The sequence below is a fragment of the Hemitrygon akajei genome, chromosome 2, assembly GCF_048418815.1.
Source record: "Hemitrygon akajei chromosome 2, sHemAka1.3, whole genome shotgun sequence".
Taxonomy (NCBI): domain Eukaryota; kingdom Metazoa; phylum Chordata; class Chondrichthyes; order Myliobatiformes; family Dasyatidae; genus Hemitrygon; species Hemitrygon akajei.
The window spans coordinates 64,562,443-64,583,855 of NC_133125.1; the positions used below are offsets into that span (position 1 = coordinate 64,562,443).

Consider the following 21,413-nt stretch of genomic DNA (forward strand, 5'->3'; position numbering starts at 1 on the left):
ACTCATGATAGAGGGGTAGGAGCTGCAGAAGAATGAAACAGATTCAGTAGTTTAATAGCTTCAGTGTTTTGGTTTGTATAATATACACCATGTCTGCAAACATCCTAGATCAATTATGCTTGATTATTAGAGTGGCTGATAAAAATAAGGGGGAAAATAATGCACTATACACATCTTGAATAAAAAAGGGAAGAAAGATGAGTCCAGAGAAATATCCCTCCGCATGTGTTTTTTGGGAACATGTGGAACAATTTATTCAAAAATACCAATGTCCATTGAATCACATCAAGATAAACTTTCTTTCTTTTTAAATCTTTTTATTAATTTTTTAAACAAACATAAATGAAACATGAATACAAAGTATTTGAGAGTACATAATTAATAGTTTAAGTAGACATTCAAATATATAATAATCAATATATTGTTACGAATGTGCCACAGCTCTGAGGGGCCGAAGGGTGCAGGGTAGCCCCCTCCTTTTTGAGAATCGCAAGATCACTATTAAGTCAGTTCAGGGGACACAGGAAATGAGAGAAAGACATGCAGAATCCACAAACGGGTTGGAATGTGTCCTGGCCTCCGAAAGGCGGACCCATTGATACCGGCTATTGTCTCTTGGAGACGGACTTGTGTATTGCATCCTGTACGATGCATCGACGCCCCAGGCAATGAACCGAGGGGGAGGTTGGTGGAGGGATTGCATCATCCCAACCTGATTGACATCTGAGACCCTGTGAGTCAGGATAAAAAGAGGGTCTGTGGGAACAGCCCCTCAGACGCACCAGAAGACATGCTAGAAATCCAGTGACAGCGTTTAATAGCGACAGCCGGTGGGGGGCTCGTGTGCGTCCTTCCCTTGCCTGGGATTGGTGGCCTCACCACGGAAGAACGGCTTTAGCTAAAGGAGAGGTCACAAGTGAACGGCCACACCAACGGGACTCCCGACGGATCGAAATCATAAAGGTTGGAAAACCCGCAGTGGTAACTGTTCCCATTCTATTCCTATTTCTCTCTCTCTCCAACAAAGTGCAACACAGCGACAACCAAAAGATGGCAGCTTGTGGAACTGCAGTGAACTGTATATTTCCAACGGACAATTCATTATCCCCTAGACAACGACAGAGCTTATTTCTTATTGATTATTATTATACCCGCACTTTTAGATTTAGTATTGACGACGTATATTATCTGTATGTTTGCATTGATATTATTTTTGTGTATTTTTACTAATAAATACTGTTAAAAATAGTACCATCAGACTTCAACGGACCTCTCTATCTTTGCTGATAAGTGACCCAGTTACGGGGTACATAACAATATATAGCCTCCCAAACTCATAGTATTTATGAACAAAAGAAACAAAAAGAAAAAAAAACCAAAAAAAGAGAAGAAGAAAAAACACTAACCAACATGGGCCATTGCATAATGTTAGATATATACAGTAGTGCCAATAACTCCGAACCTCCATCCAAATAATTAAGGATAATCAAAGTGAGGTTTAGGAAAAGACTATTTAACTCATATGAAAATGTTGAATAAATGGTCTCCAAGTTTCTTCAAATTTAACTGAAGGATCAAAAACAACACTTCTAATTTTTTCTAAGCTCAAACAAGAGATAGTTTGAGAAAACCTCTGAAATATAGTTGGAGGATTAATTTCTTTCCAATTCAATAAAATAGATCTTCTAGCCATTAATGTAACAAATGCAATCATTCATCGAGATGAAGAGGATAAACGACTATTATCCACCATTGGTAAACCAAAAATTGCAGTAAAAGGATGCGGTTGGAAATTGATATTCAGAACTCTTGAAATAATACTGAAAATATCTTTCCAGTAATTTTGTAAACAAGGGCAAGACCAAAACATATGGGTCAATGAAACAACATCAGAACGACATCTGTCACAGGTTGGATTAACATGAGAGTAAAATCGAGCAAGTTTATCCTTAGACATGTGAGCTCTATGTACAACCTTAAATTGTATTAGGGCATGTTTAGCTCAAATAGAGGACGAATTGACTAATAGTAAAATTTTCTCCCACTGCTCAGTGGATATAAGACAATGAAGTTCTTCTTCCCATTCCTTCTTAATTTTTTCTGATACTTCTGGCTGTATTTTCATGATCATATTATAAATGACAGCTACTAAACCCTTTTGACAAGGATTCAGAGCTAAAATTCTTTCCGTAATGTCCAATGGACATAGTTTCGGAAAAGACTGTAACTCATTATACAAAAAATTTCTAACTTGCAAATATCTAAAAAAACGGGTTTTAGGTAAATTATATTTATTAGATAGCTGTTCAAAGGACATAAAGCTATCATCCAAAAACAAATCACGAAAACATGTTATACCTTTTGTTTTCCATAAAAGAAAAGCTTGATCCATAAAAGAGGGCCGAAAAGAATAGTTAGATATTATAGGGCATGATAAAATAAACTTATTCAAACCAAAAAATTTACAAAATTGAAACCAAATTTGCAATGTATATTTGACTATAGGATTAGTTATTTGTTTATTCAATTTAGATAAAGAAAAAGTAAGTAAAAATCCTAAGATTGAAAACAATGAAAAGTCTTGTACAGATTTACATTCCAAATTTACCCATTGTGGGCAAGCAGCTGTAGTCAATTCTTGTGTCCAAAATATTAAATATCGTATATTAACTGCCCAATAGTAAAATCTCAAGTTTGGCAAAGCCAAACCGCCCTCCTTCTTAGGCTTCTGTAAATATTTTTTGCCTAGTCTTGGATTTTTATTCTGCCACAGATAAGAAGATATTTTGGAGTCAATAATATCAAAAAAAGATTTAGGAATAAAAATTGGTAATGCTAGAAATAAATATAAGAATTTGGGTAATACCATCATCTTAATAGCATTAATTCTACCAACCGATGACAAAGTTGCATTTGAAGGCAGCATCAGGCTAATTGTTCTGACAGAATGCCATTAGTATCTGAGCAGAACACCATTGCATTAACGTAAGGAAAATACACTAGCTAGTCTATAGCCGCTATGCAATTTCACATTGCATAATACATTCTCCACAGATTATGGGACAATGTGTAAAGTTACAGGAGCTTCTATTCTCAGGTTGTTTTCTGATAAAAGGAATCCTGCAGCAAATCCACATGGGGAATGGTCAGGAGAAACTTGAAAGTTGGGAGTGGACTTGCCACTTTGTGATGTTGTGAGAAAGCTCGTGTGCAAAGATGGGATGGCAGCCCTGGAATCAACAGCAGCAGTGCAGAGTGATTGTGACATGCCAAGTACTGTGTCATGGATTTCTACAGCAGTTGTAAAAGAGGATTTTGTAGAATGCATTGAACCACCCAACTGAGCACTAAATTCAGTTATATTCAAAAAACTGCCATTCCCCAATTCCATTTTTCCATTTTGCCCTGACTACTCTCTATCTCTTGAGGTAGAAAGCCTTTCAGAAGCTTAGGAGAAGCAAGCTTGTCGATCTGCACTCTGATCTCTTCATTTACTGTTCTTAAATGCTTCTTCAGGTTACTGGGGTGGTGGCAGTGTTTTCCACATACCTACTGTAAAAATAGAATACTAGGAGTTAATGTAGGAACACTGTAGCCAAGCTAAAAATACACAAGCAGTACAGATATAGGAAGCAGGAGATGAAATTAAGATTACTACAGTGAAAATACAAGACTAGGTTAACAAATTAAAGTCATTTAATTAGTATTTCACTTCTTATCACTACATAATTGGTACCTTTATTAAAATCTCCCTTTCCTATAATTAAATTTGTAAGAAATTACAAATCCTAATTATTTACTTATTAAGATACAGTATGGAGTAGGCCCTTCGAGTCACACCGCAAGGGGGGCAATTTACAATGACCAATTAACCTACCAACTGGTACGTTGTTGGACTGTGGAAGGAAACTGGAGCATCTGGAGGAAATCCATGAGGTCACCGGGAGAATGTACAAACTCCTCACAGACAGCGGCGGAAATTGAACCCATGTCACTGGTACTGTAAAGCATTGTGCTAACCTCTAATCTTAACAATGAAAGTTTTGTGATTGTCACCTTTTCCTGCCAAAGTACAGGTGACTGAGCACCAATGCCATATTTAACAAAGCAATTGAAGATTTGGTATTAATTTATGAAAAGACATGAGAGAAAAGCCCATCAACCCTCAAATCTTAACCTTGTCTAATCTGCAGTTTTAAGCTCCATAATTTGCCAATCATCAAGAATATGAAGAAGTAAATTTTTAAAAAGGCTGGACTAGTCCGAAAAATGCCAACTTAACTCCTTGTGGCAAAAAAGCAAACTCCAACAAACAACAGTTTTCAAATAATTTGAGATGAGAAAAGATAACCTCCTTCTGGGAAACTGGTTTCAAAAGGGTCAGAGAATTCCTTACCTACTAACTTTGATAACCTTCTACACCTTGACTACCAACAACTCATTTTTCTTTCAGAGAGATGTTTCTCTGTGCTAGGTGAAGCCAGCAAGTCTTTGGATGCTGGAATCTCAAACAAAAATGTATGTTGTAAGAACTCAGCAGGTCAAGCAACATCTGGAAAGTAAAAAGCTTATGTTGACATTTCAGATCAAGACCTTCCATCAGGACTGAAATGGGAAAAGCAAATGGTGCCAGCTCCAGAGGGATCCCACCAGCAATCACATCTTACCCTCCCATTAGGACAACTCTCCACTAGGACCACTCTCTTTGGGACTCCCTGGTCTGCTTATCACCCCCACCCAACCCTCCCTTGATTGGACCTTCCTCTGCAACCATTACTACAGCATCAGTCTCTTTATTTTCTCCATCACCACGAACATAGATGTAATGAGACGCGATGTAATGATGCAGCTCTATAAAACTCTAGTTAGGCCACACTTGGAGTACTGTGTCCAGTTCTGGTTGCCTCACTATAGGAAGGATGTGGAAGCATTGGAAAGGGTACAGAGGAGATTTACCAGGATGCTGCCTGTTTTAGAGAGTATGGATTATGATCAGAGGTTAAGGGAGCTAGGGCTTTACTCTTTGGAGAGGAGGAGGATGAGAGGAGACATGATAGAGGTGTACAAGATATTAAGAGAAATAGACAGAGTGGACAGCCAGCGCATCTTCCCCAAGGCACCACTGCTCAGTACAAGAGGACATGGCTTTAAGGTAAGGGGAGGGAAGTTCAAGGGGGATATTAGAGGAAGGTTTTTCGCTCAGAGAGTGGTTGGTGTGTGGAATGCACTGCCTGAGTCAGTGGTGGAGGCAGATACACTAGTGAAGTTTAAGAGACTACTAGACAGGTATATGGAGGAATTTAAGGTGGGGGGTTATATGGGAGGCAGGGTTTGAGGGTCAGCACAACATTGTGGGCCAAAGGGCCTATAATGTGCTGTACTGTTCTATGTTCTATAGCCGTTTCAATTGAGGCAGAGGTTCACCTCTTCCAACCTAGTCTAGGCAGGTGCTCAGCAGGTGCCTCCTCTACACTGACAGAACCAACATCTCTGGATAGCTAACATCCCAATGATACAAATATTTTCATCTCCTTTCCCCATCCCCAGGTGGGTCCACCATTCCCTGCCCATCTGGTTCCACCTACCGACCTCTGTTCCAGCCCTGCCTTATTCTGTGAACACTGGCATTTTTTTCTCTTCACTCTCTATCCCGATGCAGGGTTTCAACCTGATGCATCAGCATATACTTTTTGCCTCCACAGATGCTGTTTGATTGACTGAGTTCTGATAGTGTTCTGTTCTTTGTTCTCAGTGCAAAACTTCCTGTCCTGTCAAAAATAAAGTGTGTCAAAAAATGTCACAAAGACTTTAACAGAAGCATTCTTTCTTTTATCACATTACTCAAGCTGAAAAGTACGAGGGGTGATTGATGAGATTGTGGCCTAAGGCAGAAGGAGACAATTTTAGAAAACCTAGCACATTTATTTTTCACCCTCCCCTAGTGTTGCCACCATGTCCCTGTGGACCTCCTTGGGTGATAAGCCCTTGAGACCGAGGTAGCGGATGACTGCACGAAGGCCGATGTCTGTTTTCTCAGACAGTGCTTACTTGCAATTTTCAATTATCTGAAACAGAAATACCACAGAAGTTACTAACTTCAAACTTTCTGCATTATCACTCAGAGTTGAACCGCATGTACATGTAATGAGAGCTGTATAACATCTCCTTCTACCTTAGGCTACGAACTTATCAATCACCCATGCTGTGGACCACTTTCTGCAGGTCTAAAACACCAGCTTCTACAAAGAAGGGATCTGTATGCTCCATGACCACTGGACTAAGTGTGTAAATGTAGGAGGGGACTATGTTGAAAAATAAATGTGCTAGGTTTTCTAAAATTGACTCATTCTACCTAAGGCCACAGACTTATCAATCACCCCCCGTACATGACAAAGTACTCATAAATTTCATAAAGTTGTATTGCATTATTTCAACATATTAGAATAACTCCAGCTCAGTTTAGTCCCTCTCAAACAAAGAAATCCTTTGTATTGGAAGTTAGAGATCACAGAAGACATGTGCTGGCCCAGTTTGGTACTGCAGCTGAACCTCAGAACCATTATTAAATCTACAGACAGGTATAATTTGCGCACCAGTTCAGTTCAAACCAAAAAAATCACCAAAACACAAACCACTGTACATCAGCTTGAAAAAGAGAGGAAAAAATACATACTAGAGAAGGAATGCAACCACAAGTAATACACATTTCGTCTCACTCAAACTCAAATTGCACTGGAAAACAAATATTTTTGCTTCCTGAATATTTTTGGGTGTATCTTCTGGATTTGGGGCTACTGATCATGAAAATCACCATGTAATTTCCCCATCATGCACCACTTTTTTTTATATAATCTCCTACATTTGTTATTTCAGTTCATAATTCAAGTCAATTAAAATGTTGCCCACAATGTAAGCTGAAAAGTTTTCTATCTTGTCCAGGCATGCTTAGGCAGGGTGGATACTGCATGGCAGGACAGGTTTTAGAAAGGCTATAGAAGCATCATGCACACGCTGTTCTGCGCATTGTGTTTGCATGTATATTGGTTTGCTATCACATTGATGCACACACTCTACACACATAGCATATTGAGTGTACTCATTATAATAAAGTATTTTCACGAATACTTGTGATAGCAAAACGTCTCGCCAACATTGCAACAGCCTTAGTACATTCTATTATATTTGTGGCGAATATACGCTTAAATCTCAAAGACAGAGCATTACTCTTCTTATTAAGAAAGTCTATGAGATCTGCTTTGGGTGTGTGATTGGTGACCAAGACAAAGTCTGGGCTCCTCACATTTGTTGCATTCTCATTTAGATGACTTCTCTGCAAATCTTGGTGCTGTCAGTGACAAGCATGGTGAAAGGTTTCACCAGGACATTGCGGTCATGGAGAAACAACATCAGGGCAACTGGACTCCATCAATGCTGGCTGATTCTTGTTGAACACAAGTGAGAAACCTCAGACACTGATAGAAACAAAAATCATCAACAAAACGTTTTTAGCTTGGTTGAACTATTGCAAAGTGTCAGCACTGTTATGCAATTAAATGCATTATATTCAATAAAAGTTAATTTCTTGTTTCTCTAAATTCCTACGTGATACAAGTGATCTGAAATTATAGTTGTCTTCAACTTCAACGGTCTCTCATAACCACAAAAAAAATTCTAAAGGAGCAACACTTTCAAAAAAATTTCCAGTGTTGTTGTAAGCTATATCAGCATTGCAAGTCAAATTGTTTATAACAATTACCCGGCACTGATAAGGTAACTCCCCTGTACGGGTCCACATATGCCTCTTCAGCTCAGACGAGTAATAGCAGTCAGAACTTAAACTGGAACTGTAAACAAAGAGCAGAAAAGGTATCATAGTAGCATAGAGATAAAGAGTAATCTAGCATGGAAACAGGCCCTTTAGCTCATGCCAGCTCCAGCATCCTCCCCACTAGTCCCAGTTCCCTGCATTGAGCCCATAACCCTCCAAACCCTTCCCCTCCATGCACCTATCAAATGTTGCAGTTGTACACGCCTCAACCATTTCCTTTGGCAGATCATTCCAGGCACTCACTAACCTCTGTGTAAATAAGCCACTTCTCAAGTCTATTTTCAATCTCTCCCCTCTGATCTTGCACCTGCACCCTCTAATTTTGGACCCCCCAACGCTGGGGAGAAAACTAAGACCACCCACCTTATTCACACCCCTCATGATTTTATATAAGGTTCCTATACTTCGAAGAATAAAGATCCTGCATAGCCAACCTTTCCCTATAACACAGGCCCTCTAGTCCAGACAGCATCCTCATGATATCTCCAGCTAGACAATGTCTTTCCTATAGCAGGGGGGCCAAAACTCTACACAATACTCCAAGTGCAATCTCACCAATGAATTATGTAAGTGCAACATAATCTCCCTACTCACCAACTCAATACCCTGAGTGATGATGGGCAGCATGTTGAATGCCTACTTCACCACTCTGCCAACTTGTGCTGCACGTGTACTCCCAAGTCCCACTGTTTGACAACACTCATCGATGACCCGCCATTCACTGTATAGGTCCTACCCCAGTTTGAATGTCCAAGATGCATCACCTCACACTTAACCACTCCTTAACTGATCAAGATCTCTTTGCAATTCATTGTAACCCACTTCACTATCAATAAGCACACTTGCTAATCATAGCCTATATATTCACATACAGATCATTTACATAATAAATCCCAAAGGTCCCAACACTGATCTCTGAGGCACCTCACTAGTCATAGGCCTCCAGTCAGAGAATCAAACTTTAACCATCACCCTCTGTTTCCTATTATTCAGCCAAATTTGAATCCACCTCCCCCTGAATGCCACTTGGCCTAACCTTCCAGATCCGCTTGCCATTGCAGAACTTTATCAAAAGCCTGACTTGAAGTCTAGAAGACAAGATCCACAGCCTTACTTTCAACTATACTGTTAGTTACATCTTCAAATCACTCCAAAAAATTCATCAGAGATTACATCCTATGCAGAGTCAAGCTGACTATTCCTGATCAAGCTTTGACTGACTTTGAATTCCCTCCAGTAACTTCCCTACAACTGAAGTCAGACTCATTGGCCTATAGTTGCCTGACTTGTCCTTGCTACCTTTCTTGAACAATGGAACAGCATTAGCCACCGTGCAATTTTCTGGAATTTCTCCAGTGACTAATGACAAAGCAAATAACTCTTCAAGCGCCACTGTGATTTCTTCCCTGGCTTCCCCTAAGGCTTAGGGGTGCGCTTAGTCAGATCCTGGGGTTTTGCTCACCTTCCAGGATGCAAGCACCTCTTCCTCATGATATGCATATGTTTTAACACCTCACTATTTACTATCCTTACTTCTTTGGCATTTATGATATTCTCCTTAGTAAACACAAAGGAAAAATACACATTAAAAATCTTGGCAACCTCTTGTGGCTCTACACATAGGCAACTTTGATGGTCTTTAAGAGGACCTAGTCTCTCCCAAGTCACTCTTTTAATGTTAATATGTGTAACTAAACAACCTCTCAGGATTACCTTTAACTCTGCCTGTCAAACCCATTTTGCACCTTTACCCTAACCCCTGGTCCATGAGATAAACACAGGCCAGGCCTGATCAACCCCGGCTGGGTTGCCTCGGGGAGACCGTCCAATGATTAAAGACCCGAAATACCCAACAATCCGAGGATGCATTACTGATGATATGTCCCAGTGCACACCTGGTTCATTGAACCAAGTAGTGTCGGACCACGATAATGAAAGGCATAAGCCAGATTAACCTGGCTTCACCACACGAGTTTATCTGCCATAGCACCTTATACCTCACCACTCAAAACTCCGCAGCCTTACCTCTCCCAGACACATATATACTTTAACTTACTTTTTTACTTTATACTTTATTGTCACCAGACAATTGATACTAGAGCGTACAATCATCACAGTGATATTTGTTTCTGTGCTTCCATCCACCATACATCCACCAGCCCAACACTCAAACCTAATCCCAAGGTCCAAGGGGGCATACACCAACACAAACCCTAGGCACATCCTGATTAACCCTGGCCACACCCCCACAAACCCTAGGCACACCCCGATTAATTGGTGTGGAATTCATTTGTATCCAGCTGCCTAAAAGAGATGTATGTTTCCTTCTTTTTTCCTGACCAGAGCCTCAATATCTCTCATCCACCAGGGAACACATCTACCCTTCAACCTAACAGGAATATGCTGCCCCTGGACTTTTGATATGACCCTTTTCAAAGCCTCACTTGCCAATTGTTTATTTGGGTTTAAAGTCACCCTGTTAACCCCTGCTACATCCCGTCTGATGCTCAAAGTTGGCCCTGCTCCAGTTCAGAACTTTAACTTGTGGGCCTATTATATTTCTTACCATAACGATTTTAAAATATGGGCATGTGATGAATAACATCCAGAGTCTAGGCCTTCACTGTGTTTGAAGGCCAGCAACGTGGACGTGTAAGAAAGGACATCGGTGGATATCGGGCTGGCAAGTGCAATGGGCAAGGGCCAACAAGGATGAGAGATAGTAGTCCACTGGGTTAGCTAGTGTCCTCAAGTTGGTGGGCCCCAGATATCCATACGAGCAAGGAACACAAGAGCCGGTGACCCCCTAAGTCCACTAACTCCAACTCAGCAAGTCAGGAGTTCAATGCTTGGAGTTCAGGATCTCGCCATCAACTAGACCGAAGATGCCCTTAAGTCCAGAATTCGAAGCTCAAAGGCTGAAACCCCAGGTCTGCGAGTCCAGTCCACTGGGGAAACTGGAGGCCTGTCCCAGGGTTGTGGGGACTGTCTGTGTAGGTATGAGGGTGGGTGGAAGGGAGGAAAGGGGTTTGTTTTGCTCGTGTCGTTCTGCTGCTGTTTGTGTTCTATGTCATTCTGCTGAGCATTGTGAGCATGTTATGTTGGCACTGGATTGTGTGGTGACCCTTGTGGCTGCCCTTACACCCTGAGGTTGTGCTGGTTATTAATGCATTTCACTGTATGCTTCGATGTACCTGTGATAAATGAATGAATAAGAATCTGAATCTTATTGGAATTGTGGTCACTAGACTCAAACTGCTCCCCAGCTGCCACTTCAGTTACTTACCCAGTCCTACTTCCTAAGAGGAGGTCTAGTATTGCTCTTTCCTGAGTAGGTTTCTCTGTATGCCGTATGAGGAAGCTTTATGAGGACTCGTTTCCTGAAGTCTGAACTATACATCAACTAACTCAAACTCAAATCTCAGCAGCTGGAGAAATTAAATTCAAGTAAAAATCTATTTTATTCTAATATCCTTATGCACTCTGGCCTTTATTAAGACTTCAGGCTAATCGATGTGGTTAATCCTTAACTAACCTGTGAAATGACTTACCAAGTCACTCATTTCAAGAAGCAAAAATTGAAGTCAATAGATGACTTTCACCGCAATGATGCAGTGAAATATAATAGTAAAAACACCAGTACAGATTCACCTAAAAGGTAAATGAGCAACCAGGTGTTCGTACTTACTTTTACTTTGTACGCCTTGTCACACAGATTGCATCAATGGTAGGCCACATGGCCACACAGCTTCTCATGGATTTCAGCTGTTTGCCACACTGGTCACGTTGATCTAACTTCTTGCTGTGCTGTGGCAACTAGAGAGATAGTAACTTTCATCAGACACTTTATTAAACAAAAGAATGGTTAATAACAAAATGTCATTACGCTTTCAATCAGAGGCAATTGAGCTGTGTACAGAGAAAGAGGAAGAAGAATAAAAAAGAAAATGGGAGGAAGTATAGTCCCAAAATTGCCAGGAAGTCTATGACCTGACTGCAACTTAATTAACGCAGACAAAATGCTGGAGGAACTCAGCAAGCCAGGCAGCATCTATGGAAAAAAGTAAACAGTTAACATTTTGGGCTGAGACCCTTCCTCAGGTCCTGATGAAAGGTCTCAGCCTGAAATGTCAACTGTTGACTCTTTTCCACAGAGGCTGCCTGGCCTGCTGAGATCCTCCAGCATTTTGTCTGCGTTGCTTTGGATTTCCAGCTCTGCAGATCTTCTCGTTTGTGCAACTTCATTATGTGTGTTCAGTAATTGTGTTTGAAAGCAAATCATCTGAAAAATAAAAATCATATTAAATATCAGAAAACATTAAATCCTTTTTCAATCTGAGGTTCTCTTTTAAAAATAAAAAATCCAGTTTACATACCATTTGGCCCAATAGTCTCAATTCCTCTCCAAACTTATATCGCTACTTTTTTAAAAAGCCCGGAAATATTACAACCAATTTACATTGTTACTGTTCAGACGGTACTGGATACTAAATCACAAACATGAGAAAGTCTGCAAATGCTGGAAATCCAGAGCAACAACACAAAATGCTGCAGCAACTTAGCAGGTCAGGCAGCATCTGTGAAAAAGGGTAAACAGTTGACATTTTGGGCCAAGACCCTTCTTCAGGACAGGTCTTGACCTGAAGCATCGACTATTTACTCATTTCCACAGACGCTGTCTGGCCTGCTGAGTTCCCCCAGCATTTTGTGTGTGTTTATTTGGATACTGTTCAGATTTACTTGGACATCACAGTACTTTAAAATACTTCCCTGAACCATTTTACCCAGAAATAAACAGGTTAGCAAAATGATATGTGACCAATCCACAGGACTGAGAATTGTATACTGGTCACTCCTATTTCTATTTAATATAGGAAACATTAACTCACTGGGTTTCCTTACCTATGTTTGACCTAATGCAATGTGACATCATGGAATCCAGGGTCAATGTGCAGCACTGCCAGCTCAGTCCCTCCCATCCAGCTAACTTTGCCACCATCTTTGGTGGTCCATCTCACCAGATGTACAACTCAATTCTCTCACATTATCTGGGAAAATCAACATAAAGGTACAGAAGGTACAGAATTCCTAAATACTATTCAAAACTATTTCTAACCAATTCTCATCAAACCCCAGAAGAATAGGGAGCCATTCTGAATCTATTTTAGGGAATGGAAATGGGACCAAGGACATTTAACTCAGTTACATTTAGCAAAAATATGATTTTTTTAAACACTGGGATAAAGCCAAAACTTTACGAGGCCAAGAAGTGATTCCTCAAAAATGGACTGGAGTCTACTACTTTAAATTTAAACTAAGATTCAACATTGGATTCCCCTAGGATACAAATTGCAAAAACAATAACATAAAGCAAGAGGGAAGCTTTCGTTAAATACTTAGAGCTTAATACTGCAGAAAAGCCTGGAAGTTGTGAAGACTGGAAGACCTTCTTGGCCCAAAACGTTGACTCTTCATTCCTCTCCACAGATGCTGCTTGACCTGCTGAGTTCCTCCAGAACTTTGTGTGTGTTACGTTGGATTTCCAGCATCTGCAGAATCTCTTGTGATTATGAGGTGGATAAAGTTCTTAACTTTAAACAAGTTGATAATCGGTTTATTATTCTGACGTACCAAGGTACAGTGAGAAATTGTTTTGCGTGCCATCCATACCTAACACTTCACCACATCAGTACCTCAATGCAGTGCAAGAGAAATCCAATGCAGGAAAAGGTGTTGTGAGGTCAAGAGCCCATCTTAATGTATAAAAGATGTGTTCAATAGTCTTACAACAGCAGAATAGAAGCTGCTCTTGAGCATGGTGGTACGCACTTTCAGGCTTTTGTATCTTCTCCTTGACAGGATGAGAAGGGTCTTTGATTATACTGAGGAAGTGAAAAGTGCTTAATGAATACTGTGCGGCTTTCTTTACAATGGAGTGGTGATGCCAGTTAAGGAGGCAGAATATAAAGTACTGTATCGGATTAACATGGCGAGAAGGAACTATTACTGGATTTAGGAACTTTGAATTTATTTATGTAAATTGACAGACCCATATGAAATATATTTCAGGCTGTTAAGGAGAAAATTGCAGAATCTAACCATCAGGTTTCCAGTGCTCTATGACTACAGGAGTGATGCCAGTCGACTAGGGACTGGTAAAGATGCACAATATTTAAAAAGGGAGGAAGGAATGAACTGAGTAATTACATAACAATTTAACTCTGTAGTGAACAAATGCTGCAATCCACTTTAAGAGACAGCACAAAAGTTCACAAGGAGGGCAATGCACTACACGAGACACCCTGATAGTAGCAAGGGGAAATTAAGAAAAGCATTTTCACTCAGTGGGACATGGAAATCACTGACTGACAGAGTCATAAATGGCAGAAATTCTTAACTCAGGTAAATGGTATTTGAATGTTTATTTGAAGAGTCATGCTCTACAAGACTGCAAACAAAGGCTTTTTCAACTAGCACAGATACAGGAGTGAAATGATTTCTTTCTAACTCACCAATGTTCACTGATCCTCTGCTGTCCAGAGATTGTGATTGAGCAATCTAGAATGTAATTCCATGTGCAAAACAACGCGGGTTGTTAATTGACTGGTGTACAGAACAGTTCTCAAGAATCCAAGCGTTCTTGAAATATTCTTGCTGGTGTAAACCTGGTGGGACCATCTTTGTGATTTCCAAATCCAGTACCTAGTTTGAAAATGAATGGTGGGTTCAATATTATTCTCATCATGTTTAAACACAGGTGTTTGATATAACTGAAAATTATTTCAGAAGGTAACTACAAGTCATCCACATTCCTATGTGATTAAGCCTGTCTGAGTTTGCACGTGTGTCCAGAAGACAGTATCCACTTCTTGATTTTTCTGAAAGAAAATAGCATTCACAAGATGCAAACAAAAAACTTGTGTTTCACTAATGGACATGTAATTCAGAAAACATATTCAAATTTCATCATATCGGTTTAAGAATCTAAATGTATCTTTTCAGAGATCTGAAAGCATCACACCTGTACTTAGAGAGCAGATCCTGGAGGATCCAACAAGGCCAAATGGGTAGAACTTAGAAGGAAGAGAGTTGCAGTAACTGTTGGGGTTACGCTATAGATCTCCAACTAGTCAGTGGGAATTTGATGAACAGATATGTAAGCTAATTGCAGAATTGGGTGAGAGCAAAGGGTTATAGTAGTGGTGGGATTCTAACTTAACCGATATTGATTGTCAATGCCTTAGTGCAGAGGCCTACCTAGATAGAGCAACTTGGATATCCAGATCACATGATTCATAAAAACTGGTGGTGTCATGGATCTGAAAGAAAATTGTCAAAGGCCACAGCAGGATTTAGATCCATTGGAAAGTTAGGCAGAGTAATGGCAGATGGAAGTCAATCTCAACAAGTGCAAGGTGATGGATTTTGGGAAGTCAAATTCATGCGGTAAACGGTAGGGCCCTTTGAACAGACATTGGGGTAAAAGTCCTTAGTTCTCTGAAAAGTGACAAGATAGGTAATAGGTGGTGAATAAGGCATATGGCACATTTGTCTTCATAGGTTAAGGCATTCGATATAAGAATTGGGACATCACATTGCGATTTTACACAGCACCGGTTAAGTTGCTCTTAGAGAGTTGTGTGTAGTTCTGGTTGCCACACTGATTTTTTTTACACAGAGAGTGATCGATATCTGGAACTCAATACTAGAGGTAGTGGTGAAAGTATATAAGAGGCTTTAGACAAGCAGTTCAATAGGCAAGGATACAGATGTAATACAGGCAAATGGAATTAGCGTACCTTGGCAAAACAGTCAGCATGGATGTGGTAAACCTTAGGATTCTTATACAACTCTATGACTCGTAAAAAGTTTTATTGGTAGAAGTGTAAATTAAGTTGCAGGATAATTATAAAATCCAGTTTTGTTGCCTCTCACCATTCTTACCTATTATACCATATGGTGAACCTCTGACAATCTGCTTTGAGGAGTTGTCCTGTAATATCCTGAAAGTACATCCCAGTGATACCTGTGTGGGCTGGAAAATAGCAAACTGGCTGCAAAGAGAGATACATCCTTGTCAATAGGAATGCGAGGGCCTGTACCACAGTGAGCCTGGATTCCATAAAGGGAAAAATCTCACCTGTAATTGAAATATTTCTCACAGACCTCACAGCTGAAAGACACCTCACCAGCAGAAACCTGATGAGAAAGAGAGTGAGTGTAAGTCAGTAACTTCTTACCTTCACACCTTCCGTGTTTCCTTTCCAAAATGTTATCTCCAGCTCCTGCGAGGTCTTGAGTTATCAATACTGAGGCTTCCAATGTTCTGGGCCAGTTACTCTCCATTGCTGGTGAATATTCCACATTTAAGGATATTAAAAGATTGCTGATTTTCCTGGCATTATGATGTATTTCAAAGCTCAGGTCTATTGCTTCCAGGGGCGTGTTTAATGTTCTAGATGAAGACTTTTACTGAGAACCGTTTGCTTTTACTTTCGCCCACAAACATGGAAATATGCAATGACCAGACTTTACATCTTCCTCTTGCCTCTTCTTCCTCCCATTTACATGAACTAGCCTGGCCTGAGGGTGGGGCATTTTTCTACTACAAGTAATCTGGCAGTCTGCATTCAGGTTTTGATTTTAGTCAAGCAAGCTTCACGTACCTGTTTTTGCTCATAACTGATCCATTTTCCACATCATTTGTGCACCGTAGGCTCATTGTCTCTACAGGATTCTCCTTCTTTGTTCTGTTAAACAGCTCGAGATCTTCTAAATTTAACTCAATTTCTTGGTTATTTATAGAAATATTCCATATTTTACAAGCCTCTTGGTTTGATCTTAATCCATTCTCATTGATATCATCAGTATCAATGTGAAGCTTTGTTGGTACACAAACATTCAGACTCTGAGCAGCAGAAAGAAAGTGGTTCATGTGACAGCCTGGGACCTCAAAATTATCAACAAAAAACTCTAACAAATGACTAAAACCATCCAAGCTGACTATCCAAAAATATGGTGCATTCTTTGTTGTTCTTGCTCAAGGTTGTGTAAAAGTAACTGCTATATGCAAACAGGAACATGAAATTTCTTTCCCTCTATATCAACAGCTATGTCACAAAACAAGCCCATGTTTCGCTGTTCATAAAGTTTTTGAAGTATAGCTTGATAGTGATTGTAAAATTCCTTGATGCAGGATGGGTAATCCATTTTTACCCAAGAAACATTCAATTAATCCAGATTTTCATCAACTCTTATTAAAACACATCATTAAAGTTTGAAAACAGCCACTTAGTACTTGAGAGAATATTCCTTAGAGAATACAGCTCATTCATAACCTATGTTCTGAAAGTAAACCATGAAAAATAGCCATGAATAATTATATGTAATACTCATTACTTTAAATTCCTCTGAGTAAACAACATCTTAAATCATATTTGTGCATCTTCATCTGATTTACTTATAATGATACAGGAGGTTACACAACCCATCAGCTCCATGCCTGCTCCCAGAGATACAATTCCTCTTCTCTATTCTTTGTAGTCTTCAGACTTAATCTTTCTCTCATAAACATGTCAGATCCCGTTTGATTATTTTTGCCATTAACCCATTGATGATAGCCAATAAACCTTTGGGCTCCAAGAGGAAACCAGAGTATCTGGAAAATAACCCATATGAGCACAAGAGGAAGCATAAATTCCACAAAGATACACCTGAGGTCAGGATTGACCCTGTATCCCTGGAGTTGCAAGACATCAGTATTCCTGCAGTTTCACTGCGCTATGCTCGAGTAAATGTGCATACGCACCAAGTTCCTTAAATGACTACTGCAGCACTGGCACTCTAGGGTCTTAGCCTCAAAGTCTTATTCAACCATTTATTGTCATGTTTTCCTTGAATTTGAACAATAAAACTTAAATCTTAGCTATTCGGAAGTTTGGGTTGAAAATATGTAGTCTAGCCCATCATTCCTCTCAAGAGTATCGCATCTTCTGGATGTTTGGAAACTTTATTACCAAAAGGTTGCAAGTACCAATAGAGGTTTATAAAACAAGATTGGTAATCATATTTGGAAGCCAGGTTTTCAGCATTTTAGACGTAAGAGAATTTCCAATATTTCCCAGAAACACCAGAATCAGGTCTAATATCACCAGCATATGTCATGAAATTTGTTGTTTTGCAATAGCAGTGCATTGCAATACATAATAATCAAAAATCTATAAATTACAATAAGTATATAAAAATTAAATAAATAAACAAGCGAGGAAAAATAATGAGGTAGTTTTCATGGGTTCATTGTCCATTCAGAAATCTGATGGAAGAGTGAGAGGCTGTTCTTGAAACATTTGATAGCCATGAGAAGAGGGTACATTTTGGTTGATGGGGTCCTTAATGATGGATGCCACCTTCTTGAGAAATCACCTTTTTGAAGAATCCTCGGTGCTGGGGAGGCTAGTGTTCTGGATGGAGACGGCTGAGTTTACAACTTTCTGCAGCTACTTTGCAACGTTACTATCATACCCTCTTCACTGGTAATCCAGGAATTGTGCTCATTTAGAAAACTCATGCAAGCTTAGTCCAGTCACTTGCCTTTACAGCAGAATTAAATCTGTTTTTTTCCTTTCAGATTAAAAGAGATATTGGTTCACATAGGTCTCAAACTTTGTGTGGTCTCCTCTGCAGTGGCATAAGATATTTTAATAGCGTGGAGGTTGCTTTTAATCAATAATTAATTTGGGAGGTAATCTTCCTATTCCCTAGTTTCAGTTTATAATTGTTGAGGTCTGGAATATTTCATAAACTAATGTGGTAGGAAAAATATTCAGTATCTGGAGGGGCTGATGCTGTAGTTGATTCCCTGGCTCCAGGTCATTGGGTAATGGTGAAAAGCAAACATGAAGTGAAGTGACCATGGGACTTCCTCATCAGACTAAGAAGCGTTCCACAGGTCCAAGCTGCTGCTGTTGAGTTCAGAGTCTGCCCTTTCGCCTAATTCTAGCCCACTGTAAAGGTCTGCCAATGTGCAAGAGATCTGCGACTGTCAACAAGGTCTGGAGGGCATCCTGGATGCTACAATTATGTTTCAATCGTATTTCTTTTGTTGTAAAATATTAAAAACAGCGATTTCCTTGTTTCTCGTTAAATTATACTTTATTAAGAACTCGGTGTTTCAACTACGCAGCAAATTTCTCACATTTTTTCTCGAGAATGACACTTGGACCGAATTGGGGCTAACAAACGGCAGCGAAGCTGCGCTGACCCTGAGCCCATGGGTCCTACGCACGGCCCCCGGAGGTGAGGAGCAGCCTGGCGGCGAGCCGAAACAGACCCACAGGCCGCAGCTCCCAGTCTAAGGGTCGGTATTCGTGCCTGGACTTTCCGCTCACCTCCCCGGCGGACCTGTAAGCCCCGCTTCGCGGAAGCCGTTGGTAGCGGTTGCTAGGATATCGGTTTTGCGGCGGTTGCTAGGAAACCGGGATGGTGTTGCGAGAGGAACTCCGTTCCGCTGTGGGACCCGCGGGGGCAGGAAGTGGATTCGCCACACTGGTGGTGGCGGGGGTTAATTAGTTGGCAGCGGAGCGGATGTTTGGAAGGAAGAGCGGTTGCTAAGTGCAAACTGTTGCTTGGGCACCGGATTCACGGTGGGCGATGGTTGCAAGGGAGACAGAGGGTAGTTGCTGTGGTAGTTGACAGGTGACGGCCCACAGGAGAAGCGGTGGTTGCTTTGTGACCGGATATACTGGGTGATTGTGGGGACAGCACTTCAAACTGATTGCTGAGAAAATACTTTATAACCTGTGTACAGTGAGGTCCTTCCCAGCAGACTGTGGTGATTGACTTTCTAACTCTCAGATCAAGCACCTTAGTAGAGATGTTGATGAGAACAGGTAAATACAAGGACGCAGATAAGAAAGGGTAAGACACCACCCCCCCCCTTCAATTTTAACCACTTCAGTAACTATGTTGATTAGCCTCTGCAAATAATGTCTATTAATTAGCCTGCAACATGTTTTAGTCGGCAAACACGAGGAAATCTGCAGATGCTTGAAATTCAAGCATAACACACAAAATGCTGATGGAACGCAGCAGGCCAGGCAGCATTCCACCAGCATGTTGTGTGTGTAACATGTTTTAATGATGTTAATTGAGGAGGAAAGTTAACCAGAACATTACATTTCGTAACTAGATGCAAATTTACAGGGGTGTAGTGGTCAATTTACAATCTTACACGAAAGAAACATTGATCAGAATGCTCACTACCTCTCTAAATACTACATGATATAAATAATATGACTTCAGGAGGAGGAAGCTGGAGATCCATGAGCCAGTCGTCACTGCGGGACCGGAGGTGGAGAGCAGCACCAACTTTAAAATCCTCTGTGTTATCATTTCAGAGAACCTGTCCTGGGCCCAGCACATATGTGCAATTATGAAGAAAGCACAGTAGCACCTCTACTTAGGAGTTTGTGAAGGTTTGGCATGACATCTAAAATTTTGACAAACTTCTATAGATGTGTGGTGGAGAGTATATTGACTGGCTGTGTCACAGCCTGCTATGGAAATACTAATTCCCTTGAATAGAAAATCCTCCAAAAGTAGTGTATACAGCAATTCCATCACGGGTAAAGCCCTCCCCACTACTGAGCACATCAAAACGGATTGTTGTTGCAGGAAAGCAGCATCTATCTTCAGGGACCCCCACCACCCAGGTCATGCCCTCTCGCTGCTGCCTTCAGGAAGGAGGTACAGGAGCCTCAGGACCCACACCACCAGGTTCAGGAATAATTATTACACTTCAACCATCAGGCTCTTGAACCAGAGGGAATAACATCACTGAACTGTTCCCACAACATATGGACTCACATTCAAGAACTTTTCATCTCATGTTCTTGATATTTATTATTAACATTTCTTTATTTTTGTATCTGCACAGCTTGTCTTCTGCACACTGGTTGTCCACGTTGTTGGTGTGTCTGTCATTGATTCTATTATGGTTAATGGATTTATGGAGTACGCCCACCAGAAAGTGAATCTCAACATTGTATGTGGTGACATATACATACTTTGATAATAAATTTACTTTGAAATTTGAACATTAAAGTGCCAACAGATTATGACAACGCTAAAAGAGGAGAATGAATCCCTGATCTGCTGGCTCAAAGGAAAGCAAATTGAACCAAGCTAATAAAAATTAAAATGAATTTGTCTTTTCTTGCTGCTTTGCTATTCAATAAGGTCATGTATGGCCTATTACCTCAGTGACTCTTTCTTGTACTAATCCCTCATACTTTAATTCACTTAATATCTAAAATTCTATCAATCTGTCTTTTAGATGAGTCAACAACTGAACTGTCACAAATATTGCCATTCCAAATTATGCCTCTGATATACACTCAGTGACCACATCATTATGTACCTAATAAAGGGACTACTGTGTGTATGTTCCTTGTTTACCGCTGTAGCCCACCCGCTTCAAGGTTCAATGTGTTAAGCATTCAGAGATGCTCTTCTGCGCACTACTGTTGTAAAGCATAGTTATTTGAGTTACTGTCACCTTCCTGTTAGCTTGAACCATCAGACCATT

At 40.4% G+C, this 21,413-nt stretch overlaps 1 long non-coding RNA gene across 1 annotated transcript; it reads right to left on the bottom strand.

The window, feature by feature from the left end:
- Positions 1-376: 376 nt before the first annotated feature.
- On the bottom strand, positions 377-14,626 carry LOC140737546 (uncharacterized). The gene is made up of 4 exons (XR_012101191.1): positions 14,341-14,626; positions 11,517-11,644; positions 7,757-7,844; positions 377-3,552 (listed from the first exon to the last, which is right to left on the bottom strand). It is a non-coding gene; the product is annotated as an uncharacterized lncRNA (long non-coding RNA).
- Positions 14,627-21,413: the final 6,787 nt, after the last annotated feature.